Below are 15,727 nucleotides of genomic sequence, written 5' to 3' on the forward strand. Positions count from 1 at the left end.
GTATCAAGAATGAAAAAAACTTGCATAAAGTAAAATACAAGAGACATGTGAGACACTATTAAAAGGTCTAACATATGTTAAATTTGAGTCCCAGAGGAGTGGAGAGAGAAAATGAGACAGAATTGGTGTTTGAAAAAAAAATCTCAGCAAATAATTTTTTTAAAAAAACTTATGAAAATTTATCTGTGAATCTCTTTCAGATGCAAATATTCCATTTAATTCTATGCAAGATAAGTATTTAAAAAAAACAGCACTCCAATCACATCAAAATGAACTGTTGAAAATCAAAGATGAAGAGAAAGCTTTAACAGTAGCTGAGAAACAAAAGATATATTACCTTCAAAGAACAGTAAGATTGATGGCTGACTTTTTAACAAGAGCAATCAAAGATAGATGACAGTTTGATAACACATTTACATTCTGGAAATATTTCCAATGCACAATTCTATACTCAGAAGAAATATCCTTCAAATATGGAATAGCAGGTATCAGACTCCCCTCCACACACACTCTAAAAAACTATAAAACTGGAAAAAGTATACAAATAAACTTTTTATATCCTGAACAATACATGAAACAAGGATTTATTAGCAAGAGAAAGGAAACACATTGAGTAAACATCACATTCACCAAGATTTCCACTGAGGACAGGGAGGAGCTTTCTGAAGCATGAAAAAGGGAAGGGGAGTTTGAAAAGAGATAAGAAATCGCTCTGGAAAGAGGAAACCACTAGTTGCAATATGGGACTCCTGAGTCAGCTGCAATTTGGAAATCAGGATACAAGAGATAAAGGAGATATGCAGAGAAAGAACACCAGAATCTGCACAGGGATCCTTTGAGTCTTTGGCTGAAGATTAATCTGCACAGGCACAGGATAATACTCCACAAGACTTGCCAGGGAACAACTACTGAAGAACTGTATCCTAAATAGAAATTCTGGAGGTTACAAAATCCTGGATACTCTAGAGTTTATACAGTCAGTGTGTAGAGACTTCATGGTCACTCTGGACATTGAACTGAATTGCCAGAAAGCCCTTTCTTTACAAGTAAAGCTACTCTCATGCTAGGGTAAGGCTACTTTAAAACTACCCTAATAAATTCTAAAATCAAGACTCAACATAACTGTAAATTAACTTCCTTTAAAGACAAACTTTATCATTTAAAAAAAGAAAAAAGAGAAACAGAACCAAGATGCTAAACAACATAACATCCACAAGGACCAGCACATAATCACAAACTGATACCCACATACAAAAGTGGGATCCTATCATCTGTAGCTAAAAGGAAAAAATAGAGTTTTAGGGATGTCACTAAAATTAGAATACATGAAAATTAAAACAGCTATTTTATATAAGGTCAAAGATTTAAAGAAAAATTTAGGCATCAAGAGGTAAGAGGTGGAAAATCACAACAGAAAAATGAAGAATATAAAAAGGAACGAAATTATTCTGCTTCCAAGAATAATTAAGTACATGTTATAGACCAGCTCTCCTGCCATAAACAACCAGAAAAGGTTTTCAGACATTGGACACTAGGCAGTACAGAGCTCTAATCCTGATAGGAGAAAAACAAACAAGATGAATTTTATGATTACTCTAGCTTGCTGACTGTCTAGAAGCATTTTCTGAACTTCTAGTATAGTAAAGGGGAAATCGATCAGAAGAAACATTATCTTTCTTGACAAGATAAAGATCAGAGCTCATAGCTCTAGAAGAAGTGGAAATATATGGTATAGAATATGTATAAGAAGCTATTACACAGAAAAATAGCTCCAGAGATCTATGTGGACTCCTCTTCAGTGTTCACCTGAAGACTAGTCAGCTATGTAACCATATAGGATGATACTCCACAATGAACAATTACCTTGGATCTGTAAGCTAAACAACCATGAAAAATCACACAGTATAGGAAGACATTTAAATTCAGACAAAGAGTGGAGAATATTATTGAATACTTAGGGCTATAGTTAGAGTCACCAGAAATGGTTTACACACGTTTTGAGTAGTGATAAACCATTCCTAAAGTAAAGACTACTGTTGATCCATTCTAACAAGCTATATGATGAGCTTTCAAAGGATCAATCTAATCCACAAATATTTTAACTTCCTGTCAAAAATTTAATTTCCTGCTTTGTATCTTGATGAGGTCCCAACACTTGAGAGTAAAAAATGTCATATATTCAAAAGCATAATATTTATAATGTCCACCATTCAATCAAAATGTGTTAGTCACCTGAAGATACAATAAAATGTGACCAATAACCTGACAATAATAAATTAGAAGAAACACGTTTAGAAATCAATTTCATAATTGACAACAAAATTATAAAAACATATAAATGTGTTCAAGAATCTAAAGGAAAGCATAAACATAACAAAAAGAAATAAATTCTAGAGAAACAAAAATGGAAATCTTAGGAATGAATATATAGTTCAGCAGATAGGATTAATATAGGATTAATGGCAGATTATACACATCAAAGGAAAGATTAGTAAACTTAATGATAAGGCCTTCCTAATATAGGACATAAATGTTACAGATTCTATTAAATATCAATGCCAATTTTCCTTTTTATGCTTTTTTGTGTTCTAATTCATGATTCTAAAAGAATCCATAAATAATGATTTGTAACTAACAAATTTCATGACACTTGAACAATACTTTGTAATACTAAATAATTCATATATGTCTAAATGAAACATTTGTGATAATGACTCTATATTTGTTAAAGATGGTAAAACTGCATCTATATCTGTTAAAGATGATAAAAACTGAAATATAACCTTGTGATTTATGTGATAAAATATTTCTAGTCTTTGATGGAAATATATAAAACTTCATTACGAAGTTTGGTCTCAACTTCAAAATCCTACTTTATTTCTGAATCTAATAATTGCTTCAAGAATATTATAGATAATTTCATTGCACCTTCCCCAGCAAAGTAATTTTTTTCCAAGTTACTATCGATAGCATACAATCTAAGAGCTGCAGTGGCTCAGGAAAAGATGTAGAGTTTTGCATTACTTTCAGTTGAAAAAAAACTATGTGGAAGGGTTATTTTTAACAACATATTTAGTGATTTTGCTGAAACTGAGGCATAAATTTTATGAAATAATTATAAAGTCAGTTGTTAATTGTTTATTATGTACTCAAACATATAGGATGATTGGGAGACATTTCTCCATGAGTATTTCATATTTCTACACATCTTGCCAGGAGAGACATTGTCGTTTTTTTGTTCCAGACTACGTTTTAAAGAATATTTTTATAGAAAACAGACTTAGAAGATAGAGATAGTGTGTTCTTCCAGGAAAGCAGATAGAATTTTTCTTCTTCTTTTTTTATTTTTTTAAAATATTATTTAATGTCAAATTATCTAACATACAGTGTATACTGTGTGCTCTTGGCTTCAGGAGTAGGTTCCCATGATTCATCGCTTACATGCAACACCCAGTGCTCATCCCAACATGTGCCTTCCTCAATGGCCATCACCCATTTCCCCCCTGCCCCCACCTCCCCATCACCCCTCATTTTGTTCTCTGTATTTAAAAGTTTCTTATGGTTTGCTCCACTCTCTATTTGAAACTATTCTTCCCCTTTCCCCTTCTCTCCATGGCCTTCTGTTAAGTTTCTCAAATTCTACATATGAGTGAGAACATATGATATATATCTTTCTCTGACTGACATGTATCACTTAGCATAATACCCTCCACTTCCATTCAAGTTTTTGCAAATGGCAGAATTTCATTCTTTCTCTTTGTCAAGTAGTATTACATTGTATATGTAAACCACATCTTCTTTAGCTATTCAACAGTTGATGGACATTTGGGCTCTTTCCATAATTTGGCTATTGTTGATAGTGCTGCTATAAACATTGGGGTACATGTGCCCCTATGCATCAGCACTTCAGTTGCATTTGGATAAATTCCTAGGAGTGTTATTGCTGAATCATAGGGTAATTCTAGTTTTAATTTTTTGAGAAACCTCCACACTATTTTCCAGAGCAGCTGCACCAGTTTGCATTCCCACCAACAGTGCAAAAGGGTTCCCATTTCTCCACATCTTCGCCAACATCTGTCATTTCCTGAGTTGTTCATTTTAGCCACTCTGACCAGTGTGAGGTGGTATCTCAATGTCATTTTGATTTGTATTCCCCTGATGATGAGCGATGTTGAGCATCTTTTCATGTGTCCATTGGCCATGTGGATGTCTTCTTTGGAAAAGTGTCTATTCATGTCTTCTGCCCATTTCTTCACTGGATTATTTGTTTTTCAAGTGTTGAGTTTGGTAAGTTCTTTATAGATTTTGAATGCTATCCCTTTTCCAAATATATTCTCCCATTCCATCATTGCCTTTTAGTTTTGTTGATTGTCTCCTTTGCAGTTCAGAAGCTTTGTATCTTGATGAGGTCCCAATACTTCATTTTTGCTTTTATTTTCTTTGCCTTCACAGATGTGTTGAGCAAGAAATTGCTGCAGCTAAGTCAAAAAGTTTGTTGCCTGTTTTCTCCTCTAGCGTTTTGATGGGGTCCTGTATCACATTTAGGTCTTTCATACATTTTGAGTTTATTTTTGTGTACGGTAAAAGAAAGTGGTCCAGTTTCATTCTTCTGTATGTTGCTGCCCAGTTCTTCCATCACCATTTGCTAAAGAGAATGTCTTTTTTCCATTGGATACTCCTTCCTGCTTTGTCAAAAATTAGTTGGCCATACATTTGTGGGTCCAATTCTGGGTTCTCTATTCCATTGGTCTATGTGTCTGTTTTTGTGCCAGTACCATACTGTCCTGATGATTATAGCTTTGCAGTAGAGGCTAAAGTCTGGGATTGTGATGCCTCCTTCTTTGGTTTTCTTTTTCAACACTACTTTGGCTTTTGGGGTCTTTTGTGGTTCCATACAAATTTTAGGATTGGTTGTTTTAGCCCTGAGAAGAATGCCAGTGCAATTTTGATTGGGATTGCATTGAATGTATAGACTGCTTTGGGTAGTATTGACATTTTAACAATATATGTTCTTCCAATCCATGAGCATGGAATGTTTTTCCATTTCTTTGTGTCTTCAATTTCCTTCATAAGATTTCTATAGTTTTCAGCATAGAGATGTTTTACCTCTTTGGTTAGGTATATTCCTGGGTATTTTATGGTTCTTGGTGCAATTGTAAATGGGATTGATTTCCTGATTTCTCTTTCTGTTGCTTCATTTGGTGTATAGAAACACAACTGATTTCTGTACGTTGATTTTGTATCTCACTACTTTGCTGAATTAATGTGTCAGTTCTAGCAGCTTTTTGTCGGAGTCTTTTGGGTTTTTGACGTGGAGTATCATGTCATCTGCGAAAAGTGGAAGTTTGACTTCTTCTTTGCCAATTTGGACGCCTTTTACTTCATTTTGTTGTCTGATTGCTGAGACTAGGACTTCCAACACGATGTAAAACAACAGTGGTGAGGGTGGACATCCCTTCTGTGTTCCTGATCTCAGAGGGGAAAAGCTCTCAGCTTTTCCCCATTGAGGGTGATATTAGCTGTGGGCTTTTCATGTATGGCTCTTAGGATGTTAAGGTCTATTCCTTCTGTCCTGACTTTCCTGAGGGTTTTCATTAAGAAAGGATTCTATATTTTGTCAAATGTTTTTTCTGCATCTTTTGACAGGATCATATGGTTCTTATCCTTTCTTCTATTAATGTGATGTATCATATTGATTGATTTGTGAATATTGAACTAGCCCTGCAGCCCAGGAATGAATCCCATTTGATCAATGTAAATAATTCTTTTAATATACTGTTGAAGTCGATTTGCTAGTATCTTGTTGAGAATTTTTGCATCCGTGTTCATCAGGGATATTGGCTTGTAATTCTCCTTTTTTGCGAGGTCTCTGTCTGATTGGGAATCGAGGTAATGCTGGCTTCATAGAATCAGTCTCGAAGCTTTCCTTCTGTTTCTTTTTCTTTCTTTCTTTCTTTCTTTTTTTTTTTTTTTGGAACAGCATGAGAAGGATAGGTGTTAACTCTTCTTTAAATGTCTGGTAGAATTCCTATGAGAAGCCATCTGGCCCAGGACTCTTATTTGTTGGGAGTTTTTGATAACTGATTCAATTTCTTCTCTGGTTATGGTTCTGTTCAAATTTTTTATTTCTTCCTGTTTGAGTTTTGGTAGTCTGTGGGTGTCTAGGAATTTGTCCATTTCTTCCAAGTTGTCCAGTTTGTTGGCATATAATTTTTCACAGTATTCTCTAATAACTGTATATCTGTTGTGTTGTGATCTCTCCTCTTTCATTCATGATTTTATCTATTTGGGCTCTCTTTTGTTTTTGAGAAGTCTTGCTAGGGGTTTATCAATTTTGTTTATTCTTTCAAAGAACCAGCTCTTCGATTCATTGATCTGTTCAACTGTTTTTTTTTATTCTATATTGTTTATTTTGCTCTAATCTTTATTAGTTTTCTTCTGCTGCTGGTGTTGGGGTTTCTTGCTGTTCTGCTTCTAGTTCTGTTAGGTGTGCACTTAGGTTTTGTATTTGGGATTTTTCTTCTTTCTTGAGATAAGCCTGGATTGCAATGTATTTTCCTCTTTGGACCACCTTTGCTGCATCCCAAAGGGTTTGGACTGTTGTGTTCATTTTTGTTTTCATCCATGTGTTTTTTTTTTAATTTCTTCTCCTTTTTTAAAACTTTTTTCAATGTTCATTTACTTTTAACAGAGAGAGAGACAAAGTGCAAGCAAGGAAGAGGCACAGAGAGAGAAAGAAAGAGAATCTGAAACAGGCACCAGGCTCCAAGCTGTCAGCACAGAGCCCAATGTGGGGCTCAAACTCATGAGCTGCAAGGTTATGACCTGAGCCAAAGTCAGATACTTAACAAACTGTGTCACCCAGTTGCCCCTTTAATTTCTTCTTTAATTGTCTGGTTGACTCATTCATTCTTTAGTAGGATTTTCTTTAACCTCCATGCATTTGGAGGCTTTCTGAAATTTTTCTTGTGGTTGATTTCACATTTTATAGTGTTGTGATCTGAAAATATGCATGGTATAATCTCAATTATTTTATATTTATTGAGGGATGTTTTGTGACCCAGTATGTGATCTGTCTTGGAGAATGTTCCATGTGCATTAGAGAAGAATGTGTATTCTGCTGCTTTTGGATGAAAAGTTCGAAATACATGTCAAGTCCATCTGGTCCAGTGTATCATTCACGGCATTGTTTCTTTATTGATTTTCTGCCTAGATGATGTGTCCGTTGTTGTAAGTGGAGTATTGAAGTCCACTGCAATTACCATATTCTTATCAGTAAGATTGCTTATGTTTGTGGTTAATTGATTTGTATATTTGGGGGTTTCAATTTGGGAGCATAAACATTTATAATTGTTAGCTCTTCTTGATGGATAGATCCTGTAATGATATAATGCCATTCTTCATCTCTTGTTATAGCCTTTAGTTTAAAATGTAGTTTGTCTGATATAAATATGGCTATTCCAGCTTTCTTTTGACTTCCAGTAGCATGATAGATGGTTCTCCATCTCCTCAATATCAATCTGAAGGTGTCCTTCAGGTCTAAAATGAGTCTCTTGTAGACAGCATATAGATGGATCTTGGTGTTTTATCCATTCTGTTACCCTATGACTTTTGGCTAGGACATTTAGTCCATTTACATTGAGTTATTATTGAAAGATATGGATTTAGTGTCATTGTATTATCTGTAGGTTCCATGCTTGTGTTGATGACTCTGGTCCTTTGTAGTCTTTGCAGCGTTCCACTCACAGAGTCTCCATAGGATCTCTTGCAGGATTGGTTTAGTGGTCATGAACTCCTTCAGTTTTTGTTCATCTGGGAAAGACTTATCTCTCCTATTCTGAATGACAGACTTGCTGGATAAAGGATTCTTGGCTGCATAGTTTCCTATTCAGCACATTGAATATTTCCTGCCACTCCCTCCTGGCCTGTCAAGTCTCACTGGACAGGTCTGCTACTACCCTTACATGATGTGTCTCAGGGTAGTAGACTCTAGTATCCCTAAGGATACTTATAGGTTAAGGCCTATTTGTCTCTAGCTGCCTCAGAATTCTCTTTTAATCCTTGTGTTTTGCCAGTTTCACTATGACATGCCATGGAGAAGACCTATTCTTGTTGAATCTGAAGGGAGTTTTCTGTGCCTCCTGGATTTGGGTGTCCATTTCCTTTCCCAGATTAGGGAAGTTCTCAGCTATAATTTATGTTATTAAACTCATTAATTTGATTTTACAAGTGAAATATTTAGTCAGGTGTATGTGGGCCTCCGTTTTTAGTCTTGTCTCAGACTCCATATATAATAGGGGTGAACTAGTCCATATGAGGCGATCCCCAGCCAATATCCTCAATCTAAATATACAGTCACTCCAACCTTGAACATTGAACTTGCAGAAATTCTAATATGAATTTTACTTCCTTATACTTCATGTGTCTACTGGCAAGGCCATTAGGTAGACTTGGAAAGGTGCACATCTGTCATTAGACAATATTGCTTTCTCTGTATCTTATCCTGACCATGATGATTTCCTACTATACCTTTTAAATATGCAAACCAAAGTTGATTTACCCATGTTGCCTGTATAAATAAAAACTTAAAATTGCCATTTGTCAATAAGATAGTTATACAATTTTTCACTAATGATCTCTGCTATTTTTATTTACATCTTTTTATTGTTTTAGACATAAAGGGGAATCTGGATAGTGTAATTTTTTGTTTTACAAAAGAACATTCATATATATACTAATAAACTACATTGTAATTCATTCAGTATTTCTTTCATGTATTGATTGGATATTTGGTGAGTACATATGTGCCAGATTCTTTTTGGGTTGGAAATAAGAGAAAATTTTTTTTCTAAAGTTTAGTAGGAAAAGATAAGTAATAGTAAGAAAAATGCAGTGCTATTTTAACATATATTACCTAGAGAAATGAATCTCAACAAAACAAACTTCTGTTGGAGAGCCTGTGGAAAATGGAACATAATGTCATTAATGGCATTTTTGAGTCAGATGCAAGATTTCCAGTTGACTATAAGTAAAAACACCTAGATTTGATTTTCTTATTTTAGTTTTGAGGACAACAGAACTGTAGAGATTCTGAGAAGGATGGCAGTTTTAGCACATTTTACAAAAATACTACTATCCAGTATATAATTAAATAAGGAAAACATAACAATAGAAAATACATGAAGAGTTATAGAAAGTCTATTCACCTCATGTTACATGAAAATTCAGATGATATTGAAGGGAACAAAATAAGCTCAAATAAAACTTTCTAGACTCAGTACAGAATGACCTATCAAAGGAGGGTGCTTTTCTGACAGACTGTATTACTATTTATCAGTTTGGGAAAGACAATGCTTAAGAAGTGGATGGGGCTACAAAACCTTTTTAGAAATTATTTTACCCTTGCTGATAGAGAAGAGTTGTAGAACTAAAGGAGAATATGGTAGGCTAAGTAGTAGCATACTTTAATTTTTCCCATAGTCTAGAATCCTAGAAAGAAGAGTAAAGTATGAAAGGCAACCTCCTTAGGGCTTAGAGCAGTATAAACGTACAAAACAAGTTACAATGCAAATGCAATGAATAGAAGAGTTTCATTCCAAATAAAAGCTCACTAAAGTGAAAATTTAAAAGGCGAAAGATTTATTCAATCTGAAGAGAAACCAGAGTATCACTACAGTGGGAATTTATACCAAAATTCCAGCAAAAACAAGGAACAGAGGCCCCGCCCACCAATGCAAGTTATTCAAGACAGCACAGGGGAAGTGCCCGGCAGTTCCGCACCAGTCCAGGGACTATCCAAAATGACGAAATGGAAGAATTCCCCTCAAAAGAATCTCCAGGAAATAACAACAGCTAACGAACTGATCAAAAAGGATTTGAACAATATAACAGAAAGTGAATTTAGAATAATAGTCACAAAATTAATCGCTGGGCTTGAAAACAGTATAAAGGACAGCAGAGAATCTATTGCTACAGAGATCAAGGGACTAAGGAAGAGCAAGGAGGAGCTAAAAAATGCTATCAGTGAGCTGCAAAATAAAATGGAGATGACCACAGTTCGGATTGAAGAGGCAGAGGAGAGAATAGGAGAACTAGAAGATAAAATTATGGAAAAAGAAGAAGCTGAGAAAAAGATAAAAAAAATCCAAGAGTATGAGGGAATAATTAGAGAACTAAGTGAGGCACTGAAGAGAAATAATCTACGCATAATTGGTATTCCAGAGTAGGAAGAGAGAGGGAAAGGTGCTGAAGGTATACTTGAAGAAATAATAGCTGAGAACTTCCCTGATCTGGGGAAGGAAAAAGGCATTGAAATCCAAGAGGCACAGAGAACTCCATTCAGACGTAACTTGAATCGATCTTCTGCACGACATATCATAGTGAAACTTGCAAAATACAAGGATAAAGAGAAAATTCTGAAAGTAGCTAGGGATAAACGTGCTCTAACATATAAAGGGAGACCAATAAGACTCATGACTGATCTCTCTACTGAAACTTGGCAGGGCAGAAAAGAATGGCAGGAAATCTTCAATGTGATGAACAGAAAAAAATATGCAGCCAAGAATCCTCTATCCAGCAAATCTGTCATTTAGAATAGAAGGAGAGGTAAAGGTCTTCCCTAATAAACAAAAACTGAAGTAATTCAACACCACTAACCCAGCCCTACATGAGATCCTAAGGGGGATCCTGTGAGACAAAGTACCAGAGACATCGCTACAAGCATGAAACCTACAGACATCACAATGACTCTAAACCCATATCTTTTAATAATAACACTGAATGTAAAGGGACTAAATGCTCCAACCAAAAGGCATAGGGTATCACAATGGATAAAAAAACAAGACCCATCTATTTGCTGTCCTACAAGAGACTCATTTTAGACCTGAGGACACTTTCAGATTGAAATTGAGGGGATGGAGAACTATTTATCATGCTACTGGAAGTCAAAAGAGAGCTGGAGTAGCCATACTTATAGCAGACAAACTAGACTTTAAATTAAAGGCTGTAACAAGAGATAAAGAAGGGCATTATATAATAATTACAGGGTCTATTCATCAAGAAGAACTAACAATTATAAATGTCTATGTGCCGAATATGGGAGCCCCCAAATGTATAAAATAATTACTCACAAACATAAGCAACCTTATTGACAAGAATGTGGTAATTGCAGGGGACTTTAATATCCCACTTACAACAATGGATAGATCATCTAGACACATGGTCAATAAAGAAACAAGGGCCCTGAATGTTACATTGGATCAGATGGACTTGACAGATATATTTAGAACTCTGCATCCTAAAGCAACAGAATATACTTTCTACTCGAGTGCACATGGAACATTCTCCAAGACAGATCACATACTGGGTCACAAAACAGGCCTTCATAAGTATACAAGAATTGAGATCATACCATGCATACTTTCGGACCACAATGCGATGTAGCTTGAAATCAACCACAGGAAAAAGTATGGAAAACCTCCAAAAGCATGGAGGGTAAAGAACACCCTACTAAAGAATGAATGGGTCAACCTGGCAAGTAGAAAAGAAATTCAAAAATATATGGAAATCAACGAAAATGAAAATACAACAATCCAAACACTTTGGGATGCAGCAAAGGCAGTCCTGAGAGGAAAATACATTGCAATCCAGGCCTACCTCAAGAAACAAGAAAAATCTCAAATAGAAAATCTAACAGCACACCTAAAGGAAATAGAAGCAGAGCAGCAAAGACACCCTAAACCCAGCAGAAGAAGAGAAATAATAAAGATCAGAGCAGAAATAAACAATATAGAATCTAAAAAAACTGTAGAGCAGATCAACGAAACCAAGTGTTGGTTTTTTGAAAAAATAAACAAAATTGACAAACCTCTACCAGGCTTCTCAAAAAGAAAAGGGAGATGACCCAAATAGATAAAATCATGAATGAAAATGGAATTATTACAACCAATCCCTCAGATACACAGGCAACTATCAGGGAATACTATGAAAAATTATATGCCAACAAACTGGACAACCTGGAAGAAATGGACAAATTCCTAAACACCCACACACTTTCAAAACTCAAACAGGAGGAAATAGAAAGCTTGAACAGACCCATAACCACCAAAGAAATTGAATCAGTTATCAAAAATCTCCCAACAAATAAGAGTCCAGGACCAGATGGCTTCCCAGGGGAGTTCTACCAGACATTTAAAGCAGACATAATACCTATCCTTCTCAAGCTATTCCCAAAAATAGAAAGGGAAGGAAAACTTCCAGACTCATTCTATGAAGCCAGTATTACTTTGATTCCTAAACCAGACAGAGACCCAGTTAAAAAAGAGAACTACAGGCCAATATCCCTGATGAATATGGGTGCAAAAATTCTCAATAAGATACTAACAAATCGAATTCAACAGCTTATAAAAGGAATTATTCACCATGATCAAGTGGGATTCATTCCTGGGATGCAGGCCTGGTTCAACATTCGCAGATCAATCAACGTGATACATCACATTAATAAAAGAAAAGATAAGAACCATATGATCCTGTCAATCGATGCAGAAAAAGAATTTGACAAAATTCAGCACCCTTTACTAATAAAAACCTCGAGAAAGTGGGGATAGAAGGAACATACTTAAACATCATAAAAGCCATTTATGAAAAGCCCACATCTAATATCATCCTCAGTGGGCAAAACTGAGAGCTTTTCCCTGAGATCAGAAACACGACAGGGATGTCCACTCTCACCGCTGTTGTTTAACATAGTGTTGGAAGTGCTAGCATCAGCAATCAGACAACAAAAGGAAATCAAAGACATCAAAATTGGCAAAGATGAAGTTAAGCTTTCACTTTTTGCAGATGACATGATAATATACATGGAGAACCCAATAGACTCCACCAAAAGTCTGCTAGAACTGATACATGAATTCAGCAAAGCTGCAGGATACAAAATCAATGTACAGAAATCAGTCGCATTCTTATACTAATAATGAAGCAATAGAAAGACAAATAAAGAAACTGATCCCATTCACAACTGCACCAAGAAGCATAAAATACCTAGGAATAAATCTAACCAAAGATGTACAAGATCTGTACGCTGAAAACTATAGACAGCTTATGAAGGAAATTGAAGAAGATATAAAGAAATGGAAAAACATTCCGTGCTCATGGGTTGGAAGAATAAGTATTGTCAAAATGTCAATACTACCCAAAGCTATCTACACATTCAATGCAATCCCAATCAAAATTGCACCAGCATTCTCTCGAAGCTAGAACAAGCAATCCTAAAATTCATATGGAACCACAAAAGGCCCCAAATAGCCAAAGGAATTTTGAAGAAGAAGACCAAAGCAGGAGGCATCACAATCCCAGACTTTAGCCTCTACTACAAAGCTGTCATCATCAAGACAGCATGGTATTGGCACCAAAACAGACACATAGACCAATGGAATAGAATAGAAACCCCAGAACTAGACCCACAAACGTATGGCCAACTAATCTTTCACAAAGCAGGAAAGAATATCCAATGGAAAAAAGACAGTCTCTTTAACCAATGGTGCTGGGAGAACTGGACAGTAACATGCAGAAGAATGAAACTACACCACTTTCTCACACTATTCACAAAAATAAACTCAAAATGGATAAAGGACCTGAATGTGAGACAGGAAACCATCAAAACCCGAGAGGAGAAAGCAGGAAAAGACCTCTCTGACCTCAGATGTAGCAATTTCTTACTTGACACATCCCCAAAGGCAAGGGAATTAGAAGCAAAAATGAACTATTGGGACCTCATGAAGATAAAAGTCTTCTGCACAGCAAAGGAAACAACAAAACTGAAAGGGAACCAACGGAATGCCAACGGAAAAGATATTTGCAAATGACATATTGGACAAAGGGCTAGTATCCAAAATCTATAAAAAGCTCACCAAACTCCACACCCAAAAAACAAATATTCCAGTGAAGAAATGGGCAGAAAACATGAATATACACTTCTCTAAAGAAGACATCCAGATGGCCAACAGGCACATGAAAAGATGCTCCACGTCGCTCCTCATCAGGGAAATAGAAATCAAAACCACACTCAGATATCACCTCACGCCAGTCAGAGTGGCCCAAAATGAACAAATCAGGAGACTATAGATGCTGGAGAGGATTTGGAGAAATGGGATCCCTCTTGCACTGTTGGTGGGAATGCAAATTGGTGCAGCCACTCTGGAAAACAGTGTGGAGGTTCCTCAAAAAATTAAAAATAGACCTACCCTATGACCCAGCAGTAGCACTGCTAGGAATTTACCCAAGGGATACAGGAGTACTGATGCATAGGGGCACTTGTACCCCAATGTTTATAGCAGCACTCTCAACAATAGCCAAATTATGGAAAGAGCCTAAATGTCCATCAACTGATGAATGGATAAAGAAATTGTGGTTTATATACACAATGGAGTACTATGTGGCAATGGGAAAGAATGAAATATGGCCCTTTGTAGCAACGTGGAAGGATCTGGAGAATGTGATGCTAAGTGAAATAAGCCATACAGAGAAAGACAGATACCATATGTTTTCACTCTTATGTGGATCCTGAGAAACTTAACAGAAACCCATGGGGAAGGGGAAGGAAAAAAAATGAGGTTAGAGTGGGAGAGAGCCAAGGCATAAAAGACTCTTGAAAACTGAGAACAAACTGAGCATTGATGGGGGGATGGGATGGAGAGAAGGGTAGGTGATGGGCATTGAGGAGGGCATCTTTTGGGATGAGCACTGGGTGTTGTATGGAAACCAATTTGACAATAAATTTCATATATTAAAAAAATTAAAATAAAAAATATAAAAAATAAAAAACAGAAGTTATAAAAAAAGAAATTATTTTTGAAATAAGACAAATACCTTCAGATGACAAAAAAACTAAAGCAGAAGTTTCTGATATGAAAATAAAGTCTTCCCATCTCTAGTACCAAAAAAAAAAATCATCTCCAACTACAAACATAACTACTAACAGAAATTAAAGTTTGTGAAACCAAATATTTTAGCCACTAGTCACATGTGACTACTGAACATCAAAAATATGGAAAAAGGAACTTGTTTTTAATATTTTTCAAGTTTAACTTAAATTTAAACAGCTGCATGTCAGTATTAGCCACTGTGTAAAACAGTGCATGTATTGACACAATAAGAACCCTTCCTGACATACAGCTTGCTTTCTAGTGGTGAAAAAAGAAAAACATTAAGAATATGTAAACAATCACATGAAGTGATAATAAGATAATTTCAGACTGTGATGAGTGCCATGAGTAAAATAATGTAACATGTATATTTGTTGGCAGAAAGTCTAGATAGCGTGATGGATAAAAAGGCTGGAATTTATGTTCAAGCCTAAAAGAGAAATATATGAATAGTAGATATATGATTTTCCCATCTCTCTTAGCCTAGCTTTAGCTGATAGTCAATGTTCAGAGTTCTTTGATTTTTCTGGCATGGCCCAAGTTTTGCTGATCGTCTCCTTGTCCTGTGCTCATTATTTACAAGGGACATCTGCAACTGAATGTGTGGCGTCCATGTACTGACACCCTTATAATTATCTGTAATATACTCATTTTCTTACCATCTGCAGATTTTTGGTTTGTTCTTAAAGCAGAGTTTTGAATGTATTCTTTCTAAGTAACTTTTCAATTTTTAAGTTCTGGTGGATGTCAGCTGAAAATTTTAATTTTCCTAGATTTGCACAGAGCTGGTTCTCCCTTCTCTTCAT

This window comes from Prionailurus viverrinus, chromosome A1 (genome assembly GCF_022837055.1).
Source record: "Prionailurus viverrinus isolate Anna chromosome A1, UM_Priviv_1.0, whole genome shotgun sequence".
NCBI lineage: Eukaryota > Metazoa > Chordata > Mammalia > Carnivora > Felidae > Prionailurus > Prionailurus viverrinus.